Below are 10498 nucleotides of genomic sequence, written 5' to 3'. Positions count from 1 at the left end.
GGATGGGGAAGGGGGAGGATGGGGAAGGGGAGGATGGGGAGGAGGGGGAAGGGGGAGGATGGGGAAGGGGAGGATGGGGAGGAGGGGGAGGAGGGGGGGAGGAGAGGGAGTAGGGGGGGGAGGGGGAGGGGGAGGGAGAGGAGGGGGGGGAAGGAGGGAGAGGAGGGGGAGGAGGGAGAGGAGGGGGAGGAGGGGGAGGGGGGGAGGAGGGGGAGGGGGGGAGGAGGGGGAGGGGGGGAGGAGGGAGAGGAGGGGGGGGGGAGGAGGGGAGGAGGGAGAGGAGGGGGGGGAGGAGGGAGAGGAGGGGGGGGGGGTTGTTTGGCTACAGCCCCTTGTTTGAACCCTTGTTATCTGTGACATGTTTGTTGTACTTTGCCATTACTGTCCCCTGTCTCCTTCCCTTTCCCTGCACGTATTAGTTTTTATTTTATTTTTGATGTTGGGATTTTAATCCCTTTTTTATATATGCCGGTATCGTTATGTTTTCATGTGTTGCCTGCCCTCTGCTTCTAGGCATCACGCTGACAGTGCACCACATGCACGATGCGCCCCCCTTCCGGGCTGTAGGATCCATTTAGAGCTAGAAAGCGGTATCTGTGCGGTTGCTAGGGACGTTATTTCTGCATTGCGGCGATTAGCTGCTGCTGCACATGCGCATTAAATTCCACTGGCATATACTAGGATTGCGTGACGTCATCACGCTATTTCGTGTTTACGAGCGGCCGTTTGTTGCGCATGCGCTGGGATAGTCCTAGCGGTGCCAGCGGGTCTCTTCGCAACATCTTTCAGGGATCGCCACTGTTAGGGTTGTGGTGGACACAGCAGACGGGGGGCAGACCGCTCCTTTCCCCCTGTATGTCAGTATATTGGTTTATATATCCAGCCCTGCCTAGATCAGTAGAGATAATTATTTTCTGTATCTGTGTAGGGTATTGCCCATGCTAAACTGGTATACTACAGCAGGGGTGCGCAAAATGGGGGGGGGGAGGATTATTTTGCGGGGCGCTGACTTCTACCTTATCTTTGGCGACGCGTCGCCATGGCAACACGCAGTTGTGCGTGTCGCCATAGCAACGCGTGTAAAATAGTGCTGCGTGGGTCACGTGAGTTTACATGACCCCCACACGTCATTTGACGCTTGATATTAGGTAAGGGGGGGGGGCGCGAGCTCGGGCAGGCAGGGGGCGCAAGACCAAAAATTTGCGCACCCCTGTATGTATGTCTTTATTTATATAGCGCTATTAATGTACATCGTGCTTCACAGCAGTAATATTCGTGACACTCATATAAATAACAATACAAATAACACATTATGGGAAGAAGTTCTTCAAACATAAAAGTAACATTTTGGAAAAGGAGTCCCTGCCCCGAAGAGTTTACAATCTAATTGTAATAGAGTACACACATGTTTGGGATTATCTCATATAGAGATAGGGGGATTAGCTGCACAACTGATTTTGACTAAGTGATTGATGTTTTCGTGCCCTTTTTGTCCCTGATCCCTACATAGTGTGTCTGTTGCATTGTCAAACTAGAGCTTGAGAATTACCGTGTTGGTCCGAAACGTACATTGCTTTGGGGTGCATTGGTTGCCTAATGCTTAATTAAACCACTATTATCTACTGGAGATATATATAGCCTATAGGGAACCATGTGTATGGTTTTGAAGCAAAAGGTGGCACTGTGTGCTCATTTGCATGTCATTTCCCAGAATCCCTTGTTGCAGTTGAAGTGCTGGGTGATAAGGGTGAAAGGCAGGATTGCACACCTGTCTAAGACATGCAAATGAGCATACAGTAATATTTCCATTTGCTCTCTCTCGATATATATATATATATATATATGTAATCAGAAAATAAATAGATGATACCGTTCTGTGGCTAACAAAATGCTTTTATTTGTGCGAACTTTCGAGATACACTGATCTCTTCTTCCGGCAATGTTACAATGAATGAAGCAAGCAAAAGGTATACTTAAAAACAGTGTCTCTTGGATTGTTATCTGTGCTGGTCCTTCCCCCGGTGTGGATGTGTTTTATGGCTAGAGGTGTCAAAAGGTTCCTGAAAGCAAGTGATGTAAGAGTGTGTGTGTGTATTTGTGTGAATATAAATGAATGGAGAGCCCACAGTATATACAGTGCTTTACAAAAGGTGTGTGTTGAGTGGGAGTGGATATAAATGGTGTGGGTAGGTGTGGAAATGTGAGAGATTGTAGCACAACTAAAAGTGTGTGTGGATACTATGTGGTCCCTATTGGTGTATAGGGATGGAAAAACAAGGAGTATTAGTATATATATATATAAATATATTGAGAGAGAGAGAGAGAGAGAGAAGTAATCCAGTCAAGCAGGAGCAGACACAAGACAGCACTCAAAGGTAAGTAAGAAAACTTGTATTTAAAAATAAACATAGCACAAACATGACAAACGTTTCGGTCCTTGTGGGACCTTCCTCAGGGTAGTGCTTGAGACTAATGGCCAGTGGATCCCTTAAATACCCCCATACCCCCACCAAAATGACTCAAACAGAGTAGCTGATTGGCCGTGCATCAAGTCCCATGATCAGACCCAAAGTCGCTGATGTCGCACAATGCCCGTCATCAGCACAGCTGCATAATCCACTGGGAACAGAGTTGTGTATGCAGTACCATCAGGACGCCACTGCGAGGGAAGAAAGTGTCTTCCGTAACCATGGTGCCGTGCTAATGGAGACATCGGGACTGATCAAATCAAGCTTGCAAAGACACTGGCATATACTCGCCAATGACTAAAAGATTGGTGCGCACTTCAACAAACCCCACATTGTTCTGTTATAGACGAGGATGAAATATTGGTGATTCCCTCTTGCAGTCAGAACCTATGACGAAAAACGCTAATAGTACCACTTGGCTTAGGCCTCGAGCGCTGACCCGTGCTGAGGCGCGCGCAATGTTACCAGTGAGCCCCTGCAGCCGCAATGAGAGAGGCTTTAGCAGGGGCTCGCGTACGCTTGCGCAAGTGTGGGTCTTAACAAATTTTTAGTTTCGTCGCTCACGAGAGCGCAGGGCCGGTCACGTGAGCGGTTCACCCAATGAGGGCACTATGGACTCAGCCTTACCAAGCCCCTACAAATGTCACGGGTGCACTAATTGCCAGCATATGATCTTGGGCAAACATGCGTACCCACACAGTGGCAAGGCTATCAAGATAAAGGACTTCATGAATTGCGAGAGTCGCTTTGTGGTTTATTTTATATGCTGCCCTTGTGGTATGTACTACGTGGGCAAGACTACTTGGATGTTAAAGGAGAGGATCTGTCTCCATAGATTGGCCATCAGGAAGGCATTATCGGAAGTTGGTGACAGTGATGACCAAAAACTACAACCGGTTGCAAGACATTTTAAGAAATTCAAACACAACCTTGCGACAATGAAATGCATGCCCATCATGCAAGCTCGTGTGTCACCACAGGGTGGTGATAGGGGAAGACTCTTATTACAGCTGGAAGCAAGACTCATTTTTGAGCTCAATACAATGGCCTCAAAGGGTCTCAATGAGGATTTCAAGCTTGGGTGCTTTCTTTAATAACAGTGTGTTACTTATTTGGGCGGGCTGATTGCCCTCGGCTGTATGTGTTTCATTCCCTGTTCCCTACTTCCCTCCTTCCTCATTCCATCCCTACTTGACTTATCCTTCCATCCCCCTCTATGTTCTCGCCTTTCCTTCCCTCCCTCTCTTCCTCCTGTTATTAATGTGTTTTTCACTGTCACTGTTTTACCATGTATACATAGCTTTTTGTTGCCATTTCCTTCCCCTGGTTTTGATTAACTCCGGGTCCTTGTAGCCATTTTGTAAATCCAGTGGCCTGATGATGATATAGTGTTGTAATAATGTTCTTTTTATTAATGCCTGCAGTGATAAGGAATTCTGCTCTGCTTTTATTTCTCCTTATCCTTTTTTTCACGTTTGTTTCTCACTTTCTGTCATTTCATAGTACCCATGGAGATCCCCCTGATATCCTGGTTATTACTGCACCTTATCTCTATTTGAGTGTTTCCACGGATGTGCAGTTAGATACTATATCCAATGGTATAATGTGAGAAAAAGGAAACACCCTTTAACATGCACTCATTGTCTCAGTTGATATGGTTATAAAAGTTAATACTTATTATTTTATTATAATTAAAAAGAATTTGTGAAAAACTAATCTTGATAATGTACTGATTTGAAACAGCAGAACATCAATATATAAAACAAACCAACATATAATAACATAAACTGGAAAACCAGGGGGAGAATATATGACCTGCAGGTAAGTACTTAATAGTTGTGAGAGAGACTCACACAGGTATAATAAGTAAATCTCCAAGTCCAGCACTAATTAAAAAACCTGTATTCAATCAGACAGGTATCCGAAGTTGACAGTCATAATACTGTAACGCTGCATGTAATATAGAGGTATTTTCAACTGAGGAGAACACCTATTATAAACCACTAAATATAATTGCTCAGGTATATTAGAAGCCTGCTAGCAATAAATATTTGATTTATGCTCACTAGATTGAGTCTAATACATGATGATGCAGTGTGTACTGGCCCACAAAATGTGATTATTATGGCCCTGAGGCACATGTCAATGCCCGTATCAAGTTATAGCCTCTTATACTAGACTAAAGAAACTGCATTCAGTGAGCAGTAGTAGTGTGGTTCATAAAATATAATTAGAACCAGGGGTGGGATGAGAGTCGCTTGGAGGGTAGAGACCTAATATAACCAGTTATGTTGCTTTAAACTGAGAGACCATAGCAAATAGCAACAGTCTTGCTGAAATGACTATTCTCAATGCACAATGTAACAGAAAAAGTCAAACACTGTAAAAGCTCAACCATCGTCATGGAAAAAGGGCACCAAAGTAACATCAATGGCCACATAGCTAGTACAGCTCAGCTACAAACTGGTAATGGTAAGATATTCTGTTGTCACGAAACATAGCATACTAATACCATAGCGACTCAGACCGGCGCTCAGAGGCGCTTACCACTCACCACCCGATCAGAGTTACGTCGTGACGTCATGACGTCAACCTCGTTAGTCCCGCCTCCCACCTGACGCACGTTTCGCGGAGGCTTTTTCAAAGGTGGTCCCACGGATGTGCAGTTAGATACTATATCCACCATCATGATTGCCAGAATTTGAGGAATCGATCGCGTGTCTCCCCACTGTGTGAGATGCCGCGCTGCCTACTTATATGGTGACGGGGCCGCGTATGTGCGTATACCTAAGCCATTGAGTCCTCTTCGATGGACCACGGCGTCACGGTCTCCAGCAGCATGGCACCATGGTTACGGAGGACGCTTTCTTCCCTCGCAGTGGCGGCCTGATGGTACTGCATACACAACTCTGATCCCTGTGGATCATGCAGCTGTGCTGATGACGGGCATTGTGCAACATCAGCGACATTGGGTCTGATTATGTGACTTGATGCACAGCCAATCAGCTACTCTGGTTGAGTCATTTTGGTGCGGGTATTTAAGGGATCCACTGGCCATTAGTCTCAAGCACACCTTGAGGAAGGTCCCACGATGACCGAATCGTTGGTCATGTTTGTGCTATGTTTATTTTTGAATACAAGTTTTCTTACTTACCTTTGTGTGCTGTCTTGTGTCTGCTCCTGCTGGAGTGGATTACTTTTCTCTTACTATTGGTATAGGACATGCACCACAAACTGTTTATGGTATTGGGAGTGCCGTCGGCCCCATTTGTTATATATATATATATATATATATATATATATATATATATTACCATTCTTGCGTCCGGTAAGAAAATACTGCTCTCAGGTGTAGTATTCCAAAGGATCTGTATTAGGCATAAGGTACAAAAATAGGCCGCCCAAACCTATTTTTGTACCTTATGCCTAATACAGATCCTTTGGAATACTACACCTGAGTGCAATATTTTCTTACCGGACGCAAGAATGGTAATATTGTTTATATTATTTGTTTGAGACTAGCACTACCCTCGAAGAGGTGCTAACCTGGCAACGATGTTCTGTAGAACTCGTACACAACGCAGAATAATCTTATTACACAAATCTCAACTATCACCCCATACACTATAACTGTTTGCTCTAACTTGCTACACAGACTAGTTTGAAATAATACATTGCTTTCATTTATGGAAACTAGAAATTGAAATACTGTAGAAGGCCCATTATTTCCACTAACACCAGTATAAAAATAGAGAGCGAGATTCTTTAGACAATAAGTGGAAGACTATGCCTGTATGTGTCATGTGGAGTATCAACTTCCGTCTTGGCTTTGTCTCCCTCATTGCATCAATTAAGTAACACCTGCTGAGCTGTGTCATTAAATATCAGAAACCCCAGTCTAGATTGCTAGCTATTAAAAGTAGAATCCCCCATCCACCCTCCTTTTCATACTCTCTTCTCCTTGGTGTGGGCCTAGTTGTCCGCCTTACACCTTCTATGTTGGGTAATAAAGCCAAACTGCCTTACTTTACCAAACGTTATCAATTGATTACCTACATACACAACTATTATAATAATGGTAATAATTACGTAACATTAATTTTTATGGCACGTATAATGTACATACCGTGTTTAGACATAACTCCTGTCCCATAGAGCATTCCAAAATATTTGTGAGCGCCTGCCGCATGGGGAGATTTGGCGTGATTTGGCGGAGAACAAAAACAGTTCACCTTTGGGTTCAAACTAGGTTTACCGGGTCCCAGGTACACCTAAATAGGTGAGGAGAAATTTGCCCAGCTTGTTCCATGCAGGCATACCGTATGTGGACATTAAAATGACATTTCCTTTGTAGGAAAACTGTCACAGGGGGAGATCAGCAAAGCTAATGAGCTGCAAAGGACCTCCCTAGAACAGGCCATGCAGTGCTAATTATGGCCCCATATTCAATCTGTTTTTAAGACGTCTTCCTCGTACTGCAGGAGAGTTTGGCTGCATTTAAATGAATGGGACTCAAATATTCTGCAGCAAGGGGAATATAGCTTTACAGAATATTGAGTAGGGAGCTTTAAGAGCTACACACAATTAGAGACATTGATAGATATCCTTGTAGATCATTTAGGCCTTAAATATGTCAATTGAAAGGCCAAAGAAAGGGTCTGAATCCCCAGCGTGCCCAGGGACCCACATGTTGCTGATCTCTCCAGCACTAAAAGGGTTATCTCTGCATATCGGCACAGAAATATTGCAAGGGGAGCTTTGCATGGAGACGTAAGGCAGGGACTTCTCTGGTGCCCCTGTTGGGGAGGCTCGGATATCTACCATTAGCTATAACCCTTAATTATTGCAATACATATACACTGCTCCCTATGATTGCTATTTGTCTCAGAGAATATATACAGTACTGGAACATCCATGGATATATCTGTCACGGGAGCTTGTGCAGGGTTATAATATACACAAATATCACTGGGTTGAATTGAACAGGACTAAGATATGATAAATTAAGTTTATTCCTTGAAAAAGGTGAACACACCAGATTGCACAAATAACACACAGAATATAGCCCTTGTGTGGGATGGGGCATTGAAGTAGTCAAAAACAGGATTAGCAATTCATCAAGGTAATCAGGATTCTTTCAGATGTTGAAATGAAGACACTGGGCATAGGGCTTACACTCGTTTATATGGGATTCAAGCCCTATACCCTAACATTGGGTGCCAGGTATTGGTTAACAATTACCTGCACCCAATCACCCTTTGCCAGCTAACGTGGGAAGCATGTTTGACCATGCCCCAAGTTTGTTGGCACATGTGCAGATTCTTCACTTGGGGTCTCATTTCCCTAGCCCTATACTAAAGAAAGGGCGCCTTAAAGTCTACCAGACGTGTATCTGGTCAGGAAATCCTTTGTCTGTAAGTGTGAATTACAACACTTACAGACCACCCACTCAAGCCCTGCTTTTCTCTGGCCTAGTATACACAATCAGAGTGGTGAATCCTTTGATCAGTGGGCTGTTGTAGACAAAGGATCGCCCCCCTGAGCATTAACATATAGCAGAGCCAGTATCTTTCGCGGGCTTTTATACCAGACCCAAAAGACAGTACATTTCTTGACATCTAAACATATTAAAACAATCCGTTCGGCTGGGCCGAGCGGGATGAACATTGCCAGAACCTCATGCCGGAGGGGACTTTCCATGGTGGCCAAGTTTCAGCTCGCTGCGACCCACCGGACCGGAGTTACACAAATACAGTTTAAAAGGCACATTTACAAAAGTGGCTTTACTCTGCCATGGAAGTCAATGGCAGAAACCCAAACTTAACCATTAACCTGACTCCGTCCTGTTGCTCTGAGAGGGTCGGTATTTGCCATGCAGTCATGCCGGAACTATGACTGCATGGTGGCCAAATCTCAGCCCTCTAGGCTGAACAGAACCGGAGTTATGGGTTTCATGTTTCTGCACATTTTGACTTAGCCATTCTTACCTCGCTGCTTTTACCTCTGCCATTAGAGTCAATGGTGCGACCCTCGTAGTGAGCGCGACCCTTTACCGGGGTCATTCATTGCCTGTCAAGGTTGGAGTCGAGTGAGGGGGTTCCTAGGGTCTAGGGGCAAAAAAATTTTTATTCCGGGGTGCCCTAGATCCTAAGTTTCCCACACCAATTAAACGTGAACTTGACCGGGGATTGATCAAAGCTCTTTCAAGACATAGTTTCCGCTTTTGCGGTTCTGCGGTCTGGCTAGCTGCCAGCCCATTCCTGGAGGTCAGAGTCGAGGAATCCCCATTGAAAAGCATTACTCCATTCACTTTCAATGGGGAACCGCCGCTCCTCCTCTCGGGCGCCATCTGCAGGTCTTCTGCGATATCTGGCCCAAATCGCTGGAATCTCCATAGGGTTACATGGGGCTTCAATGGCGACCTATGGAGAGACTGCAAAATGGAAAGGCGGGAAAAGGAACAAAGAGCTATAAACACAAAATTAACATCAACCCATTCCCTCCCGACTGGATCCCAGTGTAGGTGTTGGTGCAAACACTGAGATGGGGAAAATACACATTCACAGGGGGATACACATTTGGTGCTGAAGCAGGGGCATAAACACAGTATTTGACATCATTCCAGTTAACCCCTCGCCTCCCAGGTGAGGGCAGGGGGTGGCCAAATGGGGTGTAACCCCTTTAATACCGGGCCAAACCCCCTCTCCCACGACACCTCCCCTTCTTAATGGGTGCCCTGTGGCCCGCTGCCCCTCACGGGAAGTGGGTCACTGTTGGCACCGTTGAAGAACTCAGGCTCAGATGGATATTCTTGAAGAGAGAGTCAATCTGCGTTGCTGTGCTCACTACCCTTCTTGTGTTGGATAGTGAACTCAAACTCTTGCAGGGCCAAGCTCCACCATAATAGCTTGGTATTCTCCCCTGATGCCCTCTGCAGCCAACTCAGGGTTGTTTTCAGTAATGACCGTGAAAGCGCGCCCATACACATAGGGTAGAAGCTTTCTTAGTGCCCACACAATAGCCAAGCACTCCTCAATGGGGCATATGCCACCTCTCTGGGGAGCAGGTTATGGCTGAAGTACACCACAGGGTGCTCTCGGCCGTCCTCCCCCACCTGGCTAAGTACAGCCCCAATGCCAAAGTCCGAGGCATCAGTCTGTATTAGAAATTGCTTGGTGTAGTCTGGGGCCGCCAGTATGAGGGCCCCAGCAAGGGCAGTCTTTAATGCCTGAAACACAGTTTCACAGGCAGGAGACCAGGTAATAAGCACAGGCTGTTGCTTTCTGGTCAGATCAGTCAGGGGTTTGGCCACGGCGCTGTACTGTGGGACAAACTTTCTGTGTCCAAAAACGCCATGACCTGTTTCTTGGTTTTGGGAACAGGCCACTGGACTATGGCTTCTATCTTGGCTGGCTCTGGCTTGAGATGCCCTCCACCCACCCTGCGCCCTAAGTACAGGACCTCTGCCATCCCTACCATACATTTTGTGGATTGAAAGCCTCCCTGATCCTGGCCAGCACCGCAGCTACATGTCCTAAATGCGATTCCCAGGATTTACTAAAGACAGCAATGTCACCTAGATACACTGGCGACACACTTTATTCGAGCTCGGCTAGTCCCACGAATTCGGGTATACCCGGGTGTATTGAGGTTTGTGACTGTTTTCTGCCCGAGTGCATTGAGTTATTTTCCGGCAGGGATTGAAGCATTTTATCCCCGTTGGCTGCAATACTGCACAGTACATATATATATACTGCATTACAATTCATGAATTTATGCCATCTGGTAGACACGCGAAGCATTGCAGCCTATTAAATCCTAATCATTATCATTTAACAGATCAGCCGCCCGTCAGCCAGGCATGAACCCAGGCTGGGAAGGCAAATGCAACGGGGCTTGTCAGAGGTGAGGAGCGGCGCATTCCAGGTATCTGCCAGGTACATACCGGGTATTTGCTCGAATAAAGTGTGTCGGTGCAGTAAGTCCTTGCATAACTTTGCATCCCTTCCAGTAAGCGGTTGACCAGGCGT

General features: G+C 45.8%; 1 protein-coding gene across 7 annotated transcripts in view; it reads left to right on the top strand.

The window, feature by feature from the left end:
• Positions 1 to 729: 729 nt before the first annotated feature.
• Positions 730 to 10498, top strand: part of LOC142472374 (uncharacterized) — a 70228-nt gene continuing 60459 nt past the window's right edge. For 6 of the 7 annotated variants that reach the window (XM_075579483.1, XM_075579482.1, XM_075579481.1 and 3 more), the window contains exon 1: positions 730 to 853. The gene's annotated coding sequence lies outside the window, so the exon portion shown is untranslated. Of the gene's footprint in view, positions 858 to 10498 lie in introns of all 7 variants that reach the window. The other variant, XM_075579477.1, reaches the window with a different exon arrangement.

This window comes from Ascaphus truei, chromosome 21, assembly GCF_040206685.1.
Source record: "Ascaphus truei isolate aAscTru1 chromosome 21, aAscTru1.hap1, whole genome shotgun sequence".
In the NCBI taxonomy this organism is placed as follows: Eukaryota; Metazoa; Chordata; class Amphibia; order Anura; family Ascaphidae; genus Ascaphus; species Ascaphus truei.
The sequence above is the reverse complement of the archived record's forward strand: the minus strand, read 5'-3'. Positions and strand labels throughout refer to the sequence as shown.